General features: G+C 37.6%; 2 protein-coding genes and 1 long non-coding RNA gene across 3 annotated transcripts in view; 2 read left to right on the forward strand and 1 right to left on the reverse strand.

The window, feature by feature from the left end:
• Window positions 1-15,740, reverse strand: part of LOC147845203 (uncharacterized) — a 449,333-nt gene that overhangs the window by 245,023 nt on the left and 188,570 nt on the right. The gene's annotated exons all lie outside the window — the stretch shown is intronic.
• LOC108183709 (uncharacterized) overlaps window positions 1-15,740 on the forward strand; it is a 32,726-nt gene that overhangs the window by 11,623 nt on the left and 5,363 nt on the right. The window lies entirely within an intron of this gene.
• LOC147845196 (uncharacterized) lies at window positions 2,608-6,918 on the forward strand. The gene is made up of 2 exons (XR_015484534.2): window positions 2,608-3,437; window positions 6,257-6,918. It is a non-coding gene; the product is annotated as an uncharacterized LOC147845196 (long non-coding RNA).

Below are 15,740 nucleotides of genomic sequence, written 5' to 3' on the forward strand. Positions count from 1 at the left end.
TGGCGGTTTTTGGGCGTGGCTTAGCGAAGGGTCAGTTTAACAGGATCCCGTGAGAGCAAAAGCACTAAAGGTATGAGACGCCATCGTAAACAAAAGTCAAGCGAACGCAAAGAGACTGAATGCACGAGAGAGAGAGAGAGAGAGAGAGAGGTGTATGTTGAATGTGTGAAAGAGAGAGAGAGAGAGAGAGAGAGAGAGAGAGAGCGAGAGAGAGACGCGAGTATTGGCTCGATCTCAAGTTCAAATTCAAATTCTCTCTGCGTTCGCTTGACTTTTGTCCACTCCGGCGCCTCATAGTAGTCACGTTGGATACTGTCGAATCAAAACAATCTACCGTGCTTCGATTGGACGTCATGCCGAAAGCGCGCATGCTGTCACACACACGCGCGCATGCTGTCACACACACGCACACATAAACGGGGAGAGAGAGAGAGCGGTCCATGTCAACATACTTTTTTATCGTTGGGCTTTTCATGGGAAGCAGCAAGTCTTTACAAGTCAATAGGGGCAAGTCCTAGTCAAAGTCCAAGTCATTTATGTTCAAGTCCAAGTCGAGTTGCAAGTCTTTTTATATTTTGTCAAGTCGAGTCTAAAGTCATCAAATTCATGACTCGAGTCTGACTCGAGTCCAAGTCACATGACTCGAGTCCACACCTCTGGTACGTGCACTGCTGAGCAACAAAAACAGTGAAATTGCCTTTGTTAGCATATGAGGCTATGCAGCCATATGAGGGAGAGGCAGAGTAAAAGCCATTCTCCCAGATCAACACTTAACGTTCCTTATTATACCCTGAGCAAAGCATTGTCAAACATGAGTGAAAACCAACCCCCAAAACCAACTGAACATGAGAGCACAGCAGAGGAGATAAAGTGGGTGAGAACATTAACATACTCTCCTCAGGCCATGACTCAACAATAGTAAATAAATTGTATATTGAAATACAAGCAATCAATGTCTCTGTTGATTTTAGCACTACAACGCTTAAGTCATAAACTGTCAAATGACTCCATACATGATAAAGCTATTTGAAGGAAGATCAAGGGCAGATGAATTGTGGATGGTGAAAAGCAAATGGTTACTGCAAGCAAATGGCAGAAATTTGTATTTGAGCTGTGATCAACTCTGCCAGGCCAGGAGGACCCATCCCATGCTTGCAATGTCTCAGAAGTCCTTGATTAGCATAGAAGGAATATATAATAGAATAATATATAATTTTTTTCTCATCCTGCTTACCCATTACCTACATTTCAGTCACACAAAGAACAAAGTCACGTACGAGAAAGGCTTGTTCTTCTTTAATTAATAACTAGCTAAAATTCACAGACCTTCGACAGGGACGTGTACTGTAACTAGATTAATGGGATTATTACTCTTCTAAAAACAATGTTTTAGTACTGCTTACATTCTTATTATTGAACTATTTTTATTGATTTTTCCAAAGTCTTTAATTTTTCACAACACACATATTGAACAACAAATTAACATGGTACATAGCTACAGACATACTCACACCCCATAAATAAAAATAAATTAATTAATAAAAATAGATAAAATAAATTAGAAAACTAGGGATAAACTCTCACCAAGGATATAATAACCTTTGAGCGTTCAATGTAGGAGAGGAAAGGCTGCCAAACCTCTAAAACTTTTTTGTAGAGTCTCGGATGATGTACTTAAGGTGCTCGAGTTTAGCATGTAATAACACTTCTAATATCCAATGTTTGTGGGATGGTGGGTTTGTTTTTTCCATCTTAGGAGAGTCAGGCGTCTGGCCAATAAAGAAGAAAAGGCAATGATCTCGATTACATATAGATGAAAATGATCTAAAAATATTGGCTCAAAATGTATGTAATCTAGGGCACCCCCAAAACATCAGATCTGCTGGCTCCAAACCACATCTGGGGCAAGATGAATCTGACCCTGGATACATTTTTGCCAGCTTGCTCCTAGATAGGTGAAGCCTATAAAGCACCTTAAACTGTAGAAGACCATGTCTAATACATACAGGGGATGAGTGTACCAGTTCTATAGCATATTGCCAAGCTGTATCTGCTATTTCTAGTACCAGTCTGTCTTCCCATTTTAGCTTTATACAATTGAGGCAAGGGGGGGCAGTTCTTTAGACCACTTCATATAACATGGACATCATACCCCTTTGATATGAGTCCATATTTACCAATTCATCTATCCAACATGCTTATGGTTGGTTTTGTAAAGAAGACAAGTGTTTTTATAACGAAACTATGGACTTGAAAGTACCATAAAGAGCCCATATTATACACGAAATAGGGTCATATCTTGGTTGTAAGGGTCTCCAACAACAGTCTAATATGCATGCAAGGTCAAAAAACACTTTCATGGTCTTATAATCTGCATTTTTTTTACCTAATTATCCCAGCGACTCCTGTATGAATCGTCCAGTGATTTATTTGTTCTCAAACCCCTCTTTAGCGTGAAGCTAATCTGCGCTGATTGGACCAATGACAGTCTGTTGCGATTGGTCAACTGCCTTCAGTGAGAGAGTGAAATGCCAAACAGCTAATCAGCAATATAAAAGTAATCACAGTTCATACACGCTCGATAGTGTAGGCGTGGATTTTAGCTGCCAGTGGGTCAATGTAAATACAGACGGTGGACTTGAAAATACCGACGACTAACTATTTTATTGTGCAAAAACAGTTGAGGAGATCTTCTAGCTTGTCTCACTCTGCTCTTTTCACAGACACACACACAAACACATATTGCCCTCGTCCTAACACACACACAAACACTTAACCCTGCTCCGGACGAAAGCGCGCGCGCACACAAACAGACACACACACAAACACTTAACCCTGGTCCGGACGACAACGCACACACACACCTCCGGACGACAGCCCGCGTACACGCACACACACACAAACACTACCCTCCTCCACGGAGCTCCGTAGACAAAGCAGCACGCGTCACGTTTTTAACGTGGCTTTGCACCCGATATGAGAATAAAGCGAGTTAACCTCATACAATACACGCGGTTACAAGTGACAAATCACAACTAAATACATTTGCAAGCTAGAGTAAACGAGGCAGCTTTAATCGCACGTACTTACACTTGAGAAATGGAGGAAGAAACCCATCCTGACGTCCAGCAGTAAGTTACTCTTTACTGATCCTTCCTTTAACAAAAGCCGATGAAGTATTCTTTGTAGCATGTAGTTTGCAGAAGTTTCCAGTAGTTTCCAACTGCTTGGCTATAAAGCTGAGGTTTCATCTTTGGGTAGAGACTCAATAATATCCATCTGCAGTGTGACTTCAATCAACCGGCATGTTTGCGTGTGTGTGTGTGTGTGTGTGTGTGTGTGTGTCTGGGTTTCTGTGTTAGAGGGCGGAGCCGCAGGTTTCAAATATCCCGGGTTTGCGCGTACACGTAAATAAGAGAGAAAAGTCTATGGCTTGGGTGGCTGCACAGCAAATTCATTGGTGTTAAATTTCAAGTGTTGAGGTAATTCAGAGTAAAGTGTTAAAATTCTAGAGTTAGATCGGCATTAGAAGCTGATTTGCCTCCTTGTCATACAGAGTAACATGTATCTACCTTTGTAGAAAACCCTTGTATTTGAGAAACTAATCAGAGTGTCTGAAATCTCACCATACACCCTCATTCACCTGGCCCTTAAATTAGTCAATTAGTTTAGTCCACTAGACAGAGGGAATGACCACAAATAAGTGAATTCAGACAGCTGCTGTTGAACACCTGCTGTTAACAAGCACAATCACTGAAGGATTAAGAAACTGAAGAAATAAAACTACAGACACAGCCTCACACCAAACCAACTGAATTAAAACAGAGGATTAAACAACTCCATTAAATAATAGCATAAGCAGCTTCACTGATTACAGTTTGACTTCATTTCTGTAAAAATATTTCATTTGACCTCACCATCATAGAGATCAGAGGCTGCTTATTTGAGCTCTTGAAGCTTTACTCTTATATCCTAATGTTTCTCTGACTGCTATAGCTGTGTTTCTAAAACTCATTAGCTATAGCAAGAAAGGTCAAGAGAAACTATACTGTTTATGCATAATTGTTATAGATTTAATTTCTGATTTTGATTAAGTTGATTCATAAAGATATGCAAATATAATTGTCTTAAAACTGCATGGGACAATACTTCTTCAAATTTGCAATCTGCTGCTCTTCATAGAAAATTCAACAAACAATTAGGATGCATTTAATAATTAGAGTGTCATGCACTAAACATTCAAGCTCCAGCTTGCTCTTTATGACACACAGGCATCAAGAATCAGGACATGAACCTCAACCGTGGTTGCTAAAAAATAAAGCCGCATAGTTCATGCCGCAATGCATGCTGGGTGCCAGCATAGTACAAAGCTCCCAGCATGCATTGCAGCATGAATAAATTATGCAGCTTTATGTTCTTACAATCTCTTTCTTTTCCTGTATTTTGTGTTGTTTTTGGGAGGTAATGTTTCAGTAAAGTGTTTTTTTTTTACTTGATTTTTATTTTTTTGTTTGTCACCATCATTGAGAATCAAAGACTAATTATTGATGTCTGGGTGTTTTTGAGTTCTGCCATAGATCAAACATTCTCATTGTAAATATTGTTTTTATTTTATTGGAGTTTCAGTGGTTTCATTTATGTATTATTTATTTCTCACACATAACTAATATGATATTGAATTAGTAAACAAGCAGGAAAGGATGGCTATGTTATCATAAATAATCTCTTCAGACTGACACTTTAATTTTCTTTTGGCCTTCCATGCTATATGTATAAATAGTGTAATCAACACTATCTATAGCAGCCAAAATAAAAGACATTTATAGCAAGAAGTTGAAGAGCCTGACTAAAGCATACTCTGTCCTCCATCATGGTGACTTCAAATGAACAACGGAAATTTTATTAAGAACTTTTGTTCACATGACAGAAATAAAGTCACAGGTCAGTAATAGGTGAAGCTCCATGATAAGTTGTTTAATTTGATGAGTTTTTTTAAAGATGTTGAAAAATAACATTTTTTATTGTGTAATTTGTTTTATTTTTATTGATTATTATTTTATTTAGAGTTTTTTTTCTGAGTTTATTTCATCTTTGGCTTTGGCTTGTGTTTTTCTGTCCTTCAGTGATTCTGCTTGTTAACAGTTGTTCATCAACAATTCTCAATCCTCCTTTAATTAGACACTTAATTGTCTCATTAACTTTATCACTGTCTGAGTGTTCAGCCCTCTGTAGTGAGGACACTAGTTAGGATTTTGCTGTGGAATTTAAGGCTTAAGTGTGTTTGAATGAAAAATACAGACTATGGGATGTATTTTTAACAGAAATATTCTGGAAACTGAATTTACGAATGTAAAATGTTGAAAACAGCAGATTACTGGCAACTACTGCTGCCAGTATTTTGACATACATTTAACAGATATTTTACACAATAAGAGTTTGCTAATTAACACTCTGGGTGTTAAAAATTTTAACACTTTCAAAAATGTTATTTTAACACTTATAGTGGTTCCCATATAAACACTGAGGGAGTGTTAATTTTAACTCTAAGGTAGTTAAATCTACCAAATCTAAAATTTGCAGTGTGAGATTGATAAAAAAATCCAGACTATTGAATGTGCTTTTAACAGAAATATTCTGTAAACTGAATTTATGAATGTTAAAAACAGCAGATTACTGGCAACCACAGCTGCTGGTATTTTTCCGTAAAATCTAAAAATGAAAAAAAAGAAAGAAAAACAGCAAAACGGTTTTTGTGTCACCATTGTGGAGGATAATAGCGTCTCTGTTCAAGTCCAAGATGAACGAAGAATATTTGATGTTATGCTGTATCTTCTTTTGTTTAAAGGTAACTGTGTAGTTACTAATGCTGTCAAAATCTGTTTGCTAATTGCAATCACACATGAAAACATTATTGCATCTGAAGACTTTACATTTTTGTGCACTAAGCTATGATTTTGTAAAATAAACAATGTGTTAGTTCATGAAATATGGTTATTTTTTGTAAATTTATACAGTTATATAAATGTTCCATGTTTTTCACAGAAAGATTCTGGCAACCACAGCTGCTGGTATTTTTTCGGAAATTTAACAGATATTTTACACAATAAGAGTTTGTTAATTAACACTCTCTTGGTGTTGACAATGTTAACACTTTCAAAAGTGTTATTTTTAACACTTATAGTGGTTCCCATATAAACTCTGAGGGAGTGTAAATTTTAACTCCAAGGTAGTTAAATCTACTATCTAAAATTTGCAGTGTGGAGTCGCTGATGATTCACTTGGCTTTCCTCATGCACCGCCTGGTGTAGATGTCGTGGTGGGAGGGAAGCTCACCTCCTACTACGCGTCCAGCAGTTCACACAATCCTATGTAGGCCTTTGCGATTGCTGCTGGTGCTATTTACATACTAGGGGCCTGTTTCAGAAAGGAGGTTAACTGAAAACTCAGAGTATTTTAACCCTGAAATGAGAGAAACTCTGGGTTTTCCGTTTCAAAATGGCAGGTTTGTTAAACTGGAGAAAGCAGAGTAAGTCAAGCCTGTTTCTGAAAGAAAGGTAACTTTAACTCAGAGTCAGTTACTGTGGTAACTTACTCTGTGAATCTAACATTGGCCGGAAGCAGGTTTTATTCTCTAAACTCAGAGTTTCTGTCGGTCTCCTCCCCTTTTTTAAAGATGAAGTGGTATTTCTCGCCTTAGCCTTACGTCTCCACCCACCTATTTTTATGCTTATTTTGGATACGTGCATAAAAACGATTGATAGAAACCTCATGATGCACATAACTTTTTTAAATATGCATAAAAAATGCGCATAACTGAGTAGGATAAACTTTTATTCGATAGAAAATGTGCGCATAAACTACGATGGAAACACTTTTAATGAACAAATTACAGTACACTGCAAATTTTAGATAGTAGATTTAACTACCTTGGAGTTAAAATTAACACTCCCTCAGAGTTTATATGGGAACCACTATAAGTGTTAAAAATAACACTTTTGAAAGTGTTAACATTGTCTACACCAAGAGAGTGTTAATTAACAAACACTTATTGTGTAAAATATTTGTTAAATTTCCGAAAAAATACCAGCAGCTGTGGTTGCCAGAATCTTTCTGTGAAAAACATGGAAGTTTTATATAACTGTATAAATTTACAAAAATTAACCATATTTCATGAACTAATACATTGTTTATTTTACAAAATTATAGCTTAGTGCACAAAAATGTAAAGTCTTTAGATGCAATAATATTTTCATGTGTGATTGCTAGTAGCAAACAGATTTTGACTGCATTAGTAACTACACAGTTACCTTTAAACAAAAGAAGATACAGCATAACATCAAATTTTCTCAGTTCATCTTGGACTTGAACAGAGACGCTATTATCCTCCACAATGGTGACACAAAAACCGTTTTGCTGTTTTTCTTTCTTGTTTTTCATTTTTAGATTTTACGGAAAAATACCAGCAGCTGTGGTTGCCAGTAATCTGCTGTTTTTAACATTCATAAATTCAGTTTACAGAATATTTCTGTTAAAAGCACATTCAACAGTCTGGATTTTTTATCGATCTCACACTGCAAATTTTAGATTTGGTAGATTTAACAACCTTAGAGTTAAAATTAACACTCCCTCAGTGTTTATATGGGAACCACTATAAGTGTTAAAATAACATTTTTGAAAGTGTTAAAATTTTTAACACCCAGAGTGTTAATTAGCAAACTCTTATTGTGTAAAATATCTGTTAAATGTATGTCAAAATACTGGCAGCAGTGGTTGCCAGTAATCTGCTGTTTTCAACATTTTACATTCGTAAATTCAGTTTCCAGAATATTTCTGTTAAAAATACATCCCATAGTCTGTATTTTTCATTCAAACACACTTAAGCCTTAAATTCCACAGCAAAATCCTAACTAGTGTCCTCACTACAGAGGGCTGAACACTCAGACAGTGATGAAGTTAATGAGACAATTAAGTGTCTAATTAAAGGAGGATTGAGAATTGTTGATGAACAACTGTTAACAAGCAGAATCACTGAAGGACAGAAAAACACAAGCCAAAACCAAAGATGAAATCAACTGAGAAAAACTCTAAATAAAATAATAATCAATAAAAATAAAACAAATTACACAATAAAAAATGTTATTTTTCAACATCTTTAAAAAAAAACTCATCAAATTAAACAACTTATCATGGAGCTTCACCTATTACTGACCTTTGATTTTATTTCTGTCATGTGAACAAAAGCTCTTAATAAAATTTCCGTTGTTCATTTGAAGTCACCATGATGGAGGACAGAGTCTGCTTTAGTCAGGCTCTTCAACTTCTTGCTATAAATGTCTTTTATTTTGGCTGCTATAGATAGTGTTAATTACACTATTTATACATATAGCATGGAAAGCCAAAAGAAAATTAAAGCGTCAGTCTGAAGAGATTATTTATGATAACATAGCCATCCTTTCCTGCTTGTTTTCTAATTCAATATCATATTAGTTATGTGTGAGAAATAAATAATATACATAAATGAAACCACTGAAGCTCCAATAAAATAAAAACAATATTTACAATGAGAATGTTTGATCTATGGCAGAACTCAAAAACACACAGACATCAATAATTAGTCTTTGATTCTCAATGATGGTGACAAACAAAAAAATAAAAATCAAGTTAAAAAAACACTATTGAAATATCACCTCCCAAAAACAACACAAAATAAAGGAAAATAAAGAGATTGTAATAACATAAAGCTGCATAATTTATTTATGCTGCAATGCATGCTGGGAGCTTTGTACTATGCTGGCACCCAGCATGCATTGTGGCATGAACTATGCGGCTTTTTTTTTTAGCAACCACGGTTGAGGTTCATGTCCTGATTCTTGATGCCTGTGTGTCATAATGAGCGAGCTGGAGCTTGAATGTTTAGTGCATGACAGGTTAATTATTAATTGCATCCTAATTGTTTGTTGAATTTTCTATGAAGAGTAGCAGACTGCCAGAAGTATTGTCCCATGCAGTTTTAATACAACTATATTTGCATATCTTTATGAATCAACTTTATAAAAACCGGAAATTAAATCTATAACAATTAAGCATAAGCAGTATAGTTTCTCTTGACCTTTCTTGCTATAGCTAATGAGTTTTAGAAACACGGCTATAACAGTCAGAGAAACATTAGGATATAAGAGTAAAGCTTCAAGATCTCTATGATGGTGAGGTCAAATGAAAATATTTTAATAAAAAAATATAAACCTCTGTTCATTGTCAAATATTCTTACAGAAATGAAGTCAAACTGTACTCAGTGAAGCTGCTTATGCTATTATTTAATGGAGTTGTTTAATCCTCTGTTTTAATTCAGTTGGATTGGTGTGAGGCTGTGTCTGTAGTTTTATTTCTTCCTTCAATTTCTTATTCCTTCAGTGATTGTGCTTGTTAACAGCAGGTGTTCAACAGCAGGGGCCTGTTTCAGAAAGCAGGTTAAGTTAAAACTCAGAGTAGTTTAACCCTGAAATGAGAGAAACTCTGGGTTTTCCGTTTCAAAAAGGCAGGTTTGTTAAACTCGAGAAAGCAGGGTAAGTCAAGCCTGTTTCTAAAAGAGAGTTAACGTTAACTCAGTTAACGTCGGTCTCCTCCCCTTTTTAAAGATGAAGCAGTATTTCTCGCATTAGTCTTACATTTCCACACACCTATTTTAGAGCTCTTTTTGGAAATGTGCATAAAAAGGATTGATGGAAACGTCATGATTCACATAACTTTTGAAAATACGCATAATAAAACATGTGCATAACTGAGTTAAACTTTTATTTGATAAGATATTTTATTTGATAAGATGCACATAAACTACGAAGTGCACTTAACAAATTACAGTATGTACATTAAAAAAAGGTTTGTTAGAGATGATGATGAAAATGTGTGTGAAAGGACAAACCAGCAGACTGAGCACACTGCAGGACATCTTAAATGTTGTTTTAGTGATTCTAAAATGCCTTTACTGTTTCAGTATTAGTGTATTTTATTAATTACCTCCGAGCGTCTGGATCGTGTCAAGATCTCCGCGTCTGGCTTCAAACGCCCCCACGTGTTTATTGTGTGTCAATTGTCTTCTGAGGCGCAAGTACATTAATTAAATAAAAAATCATTGATGCAGCTTCTTCTACCGCAGTAATTCTGTTTTTACTGTTGATATTTGGCGCAAGTTAATCAGGAAGTGATGATTGTGTTCTCTTCGACTCTTTGGATAAAAACGCTGCTTTATTTTATTCCAGTGTTGCACAAATGTATGTAATTTTGATGGAAACAGCTATTGCCTACATTTTTGTCACACACAAAACAAAGTCATGCACGAGGCTTGTCCTTTTTTTCATAAATAATTAGCTTAACCTTCGACATGTACTGTTAGAGATTAATGGGATTATTATTCTGTCTAAAAATAATTTTATTACTGCTTACCTTCTTAATGTTATATCAACCTCTATCACTTGATCAATAAAAAGGCAGACACATAACAAGTGCACTGTTAAATCTATTAAAACTGATAAAAGTGTATAAAAGTTTAGAAAAAAAGTATAAACATGACATTACATTACTTATTTTATTATACTTAAATGTTTAAATACTTAAAATTAAAAATTACGCATTAACTTGAGCAGCTGTTTTCCCACGCTGTCTCTGTTTCACTGATGGCTGCTTCCTTTTAAATATATACACTCATATTTGCTATAACTTTGCATGAGCAGATCAAGTTCAGCTGGAGAAAGAAATGCTGATTTCTTTTTTTAAGATGTTGCCATAGTCAGTCGTAATGTCTGCGCTCCATTGATAATGCCTTTTTATAGTCACATTGCGCACGCTTAACTCTGAGTTGGTCTACTCAAAGTTGATTGACCCAGCTCAGATCAGCTGTTCTGAAACCGAAAACTCAGAGTTTTTAATCTCTCGGTAAATCAACTCAGAGTCCAAGTTTAAACTCTGAGTTGTTTAAACCTCCTTACTGAAACAGGCCCCAGGTGTCTGAATTCACTTATTTGTGGTCATTCCTTCTGTCTAGTGGACTAAACTAATTGACCAATTCAAGGGCCAGGTGAATGAGGGTGTATGGTGAGATTTCGAACACTCTGATTAGTTTCTCAAATACAAGGGTTTTCTACAAAGGTAGATACATGTTACTCTGTGTGACAAGGAGGCAAATCAGCTTCTAATGCCAATCTAACTCTAGAATTTTAACACTTTACTCTGAATTACCTCAACACTTGAAATTTAACACCAATGAATTTGCTGTGTATGTACATTAAAAAAAGACCATGATCATATGATAATGAAAATGTGTGTAAATGATCAACCCAGCAGGCTGAGCACACTGTAACATGTCTTAAATATTGTTTTAGTCATTCTAAAATGCCTTAACTGTTTCAGTATTATTGTATATTATTAATTACCTCCGAACGTCTGGTGCGTGTCAAGAGTCTCCGTGTCTCATGGCTTCAGACGCCCCCATGTGTTCATTGTGTTTCAGCATTGTCTTCTGACATCGAGGCGCAAGTACATTAATTAGGCTAAATAAAGAATTAATTGACGCAGCTTCTTCTACCACAGTAAATTCTGTTTTTACTGTTGATATTTGGTGCCAGTTTAATCAGGAAGTGACAATTTTTTTCTCTTTGACTCGTTGGATGGAATTTTATTCGCATCTTTTATGCAATATTCCAGTTTTGCACATACATTTATGTAATATATTTGGTGGAAACATAGCTATTGCCTACATTTTAGTCACACACAGAAGAACTGTACAAGAATGGCTTATCCTTTTTTAATAAATAATTAAATTAAATTCACCTTCGACATGCATTGTAACTAGATTAATGGGATTATTATTCTTTCTAAAAATTATTTTTAGTACTGCTTACCTTCTAAATGTTATATTAACCTATATCACTTGATCAATAAAAAAGGCAGACACACAAGTGCACTGTTAAATCATTTAAAACTAATAAATGTATAAAAGTTAGTTTAGAAAAAATATATAAACGTCACAAATTACATTACTTATTTTATTATACTTAAATATTTAAATACTTAAAAAGTGAAATTAGGCATTAACTTGAGCAGCTGTTTTCCCACGCTAACTGTCTCTTCTTCACTGATGGTTGCTTCTTTTCAAATATATACGCTCATATTTGCTATAACTTTGCATGAGAACATCAAGTTCAGCTGGAGAAAGAAATGGTGATCTCTTTTATAAGTAATTGCCATAGTCACTCGTAATGTCTGCGCTCCATTGATAATGCCTTTTTAAAGTCACGGTGCGCGCGCTTAAATCTGAGTTGGTCTACTCGAAGTTGATTGACCCAACTCAGATCAGCTATTCTGAAACCGAAAACTCAGAGTTTTTAATCTCTCTGTAAATCAACTCAGAGTTCAAGTTTAAACTCAGAGTTGTTTAAACCTCCTTACTGAAACAGGCCCCAGGTGGTAATACAGCCACACAGGATGCTCCCCACAGTGCAGGTGTAGAACGAGCGGAGGATGTGAGGGCTTATTCCAAACCTCCTGGGACGCCTGAGGAAGAAGAGGCGTTGTTGTGCCTTCTTTAGCACTGCCTCTGTGTGAGCAGTCCATGTCAATTCCCCAGCAATGTGTACTCCAAGAAACTTGGAAGTGCTGACTCTCTTCACTGGTGTCCCGTTGATGGTGATGGGGGTGTGTTCTCTATTCTCTTTCCTGAAATCCACCACCAGCTCCTTGGTTTTGCTGATGTTGAGTGAGAGGTGGTTTTCCTCACACCACTGCGTCAGAGTGTGTATCTCCTCTCTGTAGGCCCTCTCATTATTATCTGTGATTAGGCCCACCACTGTCATCAGCAAATTTAACGATGACGTTGGAGATGTGTTTGGCTGTACAGTCATGTGTTTACAGGAAGTAGAGGAGTGGACTGAGAACACAGCCCTGTGGATCACCAGTGTTGAGGATCAGTGTGGATGAGGTTATGTTGTTCAGTCTGCTTGAAAGGAAGTCCAGGAACTAGTTGCACAGAGAGCTGTGTAGACCCAGAGCCTGGAGCTTCACCACTAGTTTGGCAGGCACTAAAGTGTTGAATACTGAGCTGTAGTCCACAAACAGCATTCTCACATAGGTGCTTTTATTTTCCAGTGAGACAGAGCAGTGTGCAAGGTGAAAGCAATTGCTTCATCAGTGTAGCGATTATTTCTGTAAGCAAATTGCAGAGGGTCAGTGTGAGCGGACAGTACAGAGCAGATGTGCTTTTTAATCAGCTTCTCAAAGCACTTGCTGAAGATGGGTGTCAGAGCAACTGGACGTCAGTCATTTAAGCATGTGGTTTTAGATTATTTCAGTATGGGCACAATAGTAGCTGTCTTAAAGCATGTGGGAACCACAGGCCGAGAGAGCGAGAGGTCTGGGACGTAGCTTTCAGGATGCTCTGAAAAGATCTCGTTACGTCCACTACAGAAATAAAGTCTGCTGGCTGTTTCGGTATCAGCCACGGAGCGCACAGTGTGTGGGTGCTGTCCTGGGCTTTAAAGCAAGTGTAGAACGAGTTGAGCTCGTCCGGGAGAGACGCAGAAATGTTTACTGTGGCGGGTTTGTTACTTTTAAAGTCCGTAATGTAATTAAGTCCCTGCCACATACTCCTCCCCTATACCTTGTACCTCTGTATTGATGTTTTGCTGTTTTGATAGTTTACCTGAGGTTGTAGTTTGCTTGTTTTTGTTCCTCAGCATTCTGGATTTATAGGCGGAGGTTCACACTGATAGGGCTGTTCGAACTTCGCCATTAATCTATGGTTTTGGGTTAGGGACAGATTTTAGGTCAGTTAAGATATGGACAGTTTTTGTTGGGACCATGTCTTCTATATACTTTCTGATGAAGCATGTAACGGTGTCTTGAGTAAACTTTAGGCCGTACTCACACTAGGTACAGTTGCCTCGAACTGGGCCAAACCATGCTTGTCCCCCTCCTGTCTCCCCCGACGGCCCGCACTCACACCACAAACGGGCCTCGGCACGCTTACATCATTGCTGCTGCACTGTTCAGTGAGAAGTGCTCTCACTCACTCAGTAGCACAGTGGAGATTTCTCTAGTTATATCGTTTCAGTCGTTTGATATGCAGTGACATGCAGTCAAATATTTCGCCAAACAGTCCTTAGGGATGCGGTGACACACAGTCAGATATTTCGCCGAACACATCCACCACTTTTGGCGCTTATAAACAGTCATAAAGCTCTCGTGCTGCAGGAATGAGGAGGTTTGCCGAAGGCGCGCAGCTGTCGTGCAGTGAGGTGTCTGCGTCTTTAATAAATTACGGCAGTTTGTGTTCACTGAACAGCAAGAATGATTAATAAATCCTATGAAACAGTCCCTTAAAGTCTCGTCTCGCTTTCAGTTTCGGGCTTTGGCGCGTTTTGCACTCACACTACAAACGTACTGCGCCAAAGCCCAAGTGAACCACGCTCAGGCCCACCTCTTCCAACCGGGCCAGGGCCAGCCAAGTGAACCGTGCTTGTGCCATTCAGCGCATTCACACTTCTCAAACAATCCGGGAAACGGGCCTGGGCATGGTACGGATGGCATAGTGTGAGTAGGCCCTTAATGTCGTCATCAGAAGCTGTCCGGAACATCTCCCAGTCCACATGATCAAAACATTCTTGAAGTATGGAATCCGATTGGTCCGTCCAGCTTTGAAACCTCTTGAGGGTGGGTGGTTCCCGTTTCAGTTTCTGCCTGTAAGCAGGCAAGAGCAGAACAGAAGAGTCATCTGATTTGCCAAACGGTGGGCGGGGGAGGAATTTGTTGGTGTCCCGGAACGGAGAATAGCAGTGGTCCAAAATACGGTCACCACGCATGTTTGTGGTGATATGGTGATAGTATTTTGGAGCAATTTTCCTGAGATTGGCGTTGTTAAAGTCCCCTGTAACAATAAACGCTGCCTCTGGGTGTGTGGTTTCCTGGTCGCTTATGCTCCCATTCAGTTCCCTTAGCGCCTGCTCTGTGTTGGCTTGAGGGTGGATGTAGACAGCTGTATTTATAACAGCTGTGAACTCTCTTGGTGCCCAGTGTGGTCGGCACCGAAGCATAAGGTTCCAGATCAGGAGAACAAAATGATCTAACGGGATGTATGTTTCTCAACCATGAGTTGTTGATAAAGAAAAACACCTCCTTCTTTGCTTTCCCCTGTCGGTTCTTTCATTCTATCCACAGTATCTTATCCATAATATTCTATCCATAGTATTCCCTGTCTGCTAAACAAATTTTAGAGAAACATTTTGTTGTAATTATGAATATATACAAATAAAAATAGGCCATTGTTACGTCCCCCTCGTTCGAGTTGCAACATAAAAGAGCTCAGACAACAAAAAAATTATATATGCAACTTATTTATTATACACAACTAATAAAGCAACAAATCAAGAAACAAACAAATGTCTAGGGGAAAATGAAGAAAATAACTAACTTTAACTACACATAAATAATGCCAAACAAAACCATAAGGTTGCCAAAATAAAGAGATGGTCTTGATGCGAGGACGGCCAGTAGCCACACTATCCTACAGAAGCTAGCTCACTCTCGCATTTATATGCTTTGAACCAATTGGGGAGCAACCATGGCACCTAATCAGGATCTGCCACATCCAAACTAGAATACTGGGGTCGTCACACCATTTATACCTTTCAAATCTGTGTCTTATCAATGTGACCAAAATTTCTTTTATGATCAATTATGTAAGAAACTCTAA

Source organism: Danio rerio, chromosome 4 (assembly GCF_052040795.2).
Source record: "Danio rerio strain M-AB ecotype USA chromosome 4, GRCz13ab, whole genome shotgun sequence".
In the NCBI taxonomy this organism is placed as follows: domain Eukaryota; kingdom Metazoa; phylum Chordata; class Actinopteri; order Cypriniformes; family Danionidae; genus Danio; species Danio rerio.